Source organism: Mandrillus leucophaeus, unplaced genomic scaffold (assembly GCF_000951045.1).
Source record: "Mandrillus leucophaeus isolate KB7577 unplaced genomic scaffold, Mleu.le_1.0 Scaffold10, whole genome shotgun sequence".
Taxonomy (NCBI): domain Eukaryota; kingdom Metazoa; phylum Chordata; class Mammalia; order Primates; family Cercopithecidae; genus Mandrillus; species Mandrillus leucophaeus.
This window is the reverse complement of record NW_012098098.1, coordinates 6,071,948-6,074,070: the sequence shown is the minus strand read 5'-3', so window position 1 is coordinate 6,074,070 and position 2,123 is coordinate 6,071,948. Positions and strand designations below refer to the sequence as shown.

General features: G+C 56.0%; 1 protein-coding gene across 1 annotated transcript in view; it reads left to right on the top strand.

The window, feature by feature from the left end:
- The first annotated feature begins 306 nt into the window (after positions 1-306).
- The window catches only part of MVD (mevalonate (diphospho) decarboxylase), an 8,937-nt gene continuing 7,120 nt past the window's right edge, over positions 307-2,123 (top strand). Inside the window, 1 exon segment of the mRNA XM_011971847.1 lies at positions 307-418. The gene's annotated coding sequence lies outside the window, so the exon portion shown is untranslated.

The window sequence follows — 2,123 nt, the reverse complement described above, 5'->3', positions numbered from 1 at the left end:
ACAGAGTCTTGCTCTGTCACCCAGGCTGGAGTGCAGTGGCACAATCTTGGCTCACTGTAACCTCCGCCTCCCAGGTTCAAGCAATTCTCCTGCCTTAGCCTTCTGAGTAGTTGGGGCTACATGCACGCACCACCACACCCGGCTAATTTTTGTATTTTTAGTAAAGACGGGGTTTCACCATGTTGGCCAGGCTGGTCTCGAGCTCCTGATCTCGTGATCTGCCCACCTTGACCTCCCAAAGTGCTGGGATTACAGGCGTGAGCCACTGCACCTGGCCTTTTATTTATTTTTTTGAGACGGACTCTCACTGCGACACCCAGGCTGGAGTGCAATGGCACGATCTTGGCTCACCACAACGTCCGCTTCCTGGGTTCAACCGACTGTCCTGCCTCAGCCTCCCGAGTAGCTGGGACTATAGGTGTGCACCGCCACACCCAGCTAATTTTTGTATTTTTAGTAGAGACAAGGTTTTGCCATATTGCCAGGCTGGTCTCAAACTCCTGACCTCAAGTGATCACCGGTTTCAGCCTCCCAAAGTGCTGGGATCATAGGTGTGAGCCACTGCGGCTGCCGACAGTGATTTTTATGGAAACTTGTCCATTTTCTTGTAACGTTCAGAGACTCTGGTCTTCTTTAAACCTTACATTTGAGCTGGTGTTTGATAGCACGCCGGTGGAGAAGGAGGTGCTGGCTCATGATAAGGAGGCAGAAGTCCAGGTTCCCTCCCCACCAACGCCGCCCCATCCCCACCAGGCCCTCAGGAATTCCTGAGTGTCTGCTTGGCCTCTGATAAGAGACTGCAGGTCAGGGGAGTCCAGGCTCCTGCGTGCTCTCCACTGACTCTGGGGAGGTGAGAGTCCCCGCGCCTTCAGGGAGGGAAAGGGGGGCTCCGTTCCAGCCTGGAGTGTGGGAGGAATCTGTTTCTTCTTTTTTCTTTTTCTTTTTCTTTTTTTGAGACAGGGTCTGTCTCTGTCACCAGGCTGGAGTAAGTAAGGCTGGAGTGCAGTGGTGCCATCTCGACTCAGTGCAGCCTCCGCCTCCCAGGTTCAAGCGATTTTCCCACCTCAGCCTCCTGAGTTGCTGGGATAACAGGCACGCATCACCACAGCCTGGCTAATTTTTGTATTTTTTGTAGAGACGGGGTTTCACCATATTGGTCAGGTTAGTCTCAAACTCCTGACCTCAGGTGATCCGCCCACCTCGACCTCCCAAAGTGCTGGGATTACCGCCGCAAGCCACTGCACTGTGCTGGGCCGGGAGTCTGTTTCTGTGTTGCTAGGCTGTCCTTCCCAGTCCTGCTAGGGAAGGCTGGCTTTGGTTGGCAGTTCCAGCTTCTGCAGGGCTAGGTCTAGGGCAGGCAGGACAGAAAAGCAAGCCCGGGGGCTCCTCCTGCCCTGTCCCACAGCTGTCCTCTGTCACCCGTGAGAGTCTCACCTGTGATGTCCAGGGTCTTAGTTGTCCTCAGTGGGAGACAGAGGGAGAAGTCCGCCCGCCCACCTTCCTGAAAGCAGAGGTTTGCCGGCCTCTCAGGGCAGCCGCGTCCGCCTACAAGGGCCACTCAGTGCTGTGTGAGAAAGAGCCTTGCGAACTGCAGAGCGTGATTCTTTGCCAGGTGTCCGCATTTATCACCCCTGGAGCTGTCCGCCATCCCCAGAGACCTCCCCTCTCACAAAACCGAGCAGATTGTGTGCTTAGCAAAGACGCCGTGAAATAAGACTTCAGCTGAAGCACTGCGCAGTGCTCCCCAGGCAAACGTTTCATTTCAGACTTTCCGGAAGGTTGATTTCTCTTGCTGTCCCATGGCCGTGCTGGGCAGAAAGGGGTTTATCCCGGATGTTCCCGGGGAATGTGAGCAGTGAGATTTGAGGAGTTCTCAGAGCTGGGCTCCTCTTGTTTGGGAAGGTGGAGGGGAGGCAGGCCGCGGTCAGAGCGCTCTGCACCTGGGCACTCACAGATGATGATGAAGGAGCATGGAGTGGGGAGGGAGGCTGGCTGGCCTCCAGCTCTGTGGTGGGAGCCTGAGCTCAGTGGGGCGGGGAGCAGTTCTTGCACGCAGGGGTCTAGCAAGAGGATGGCCACACATGTGCGGTGAGATACAGGACCGAGGCGGGTGGGGGCTGTGG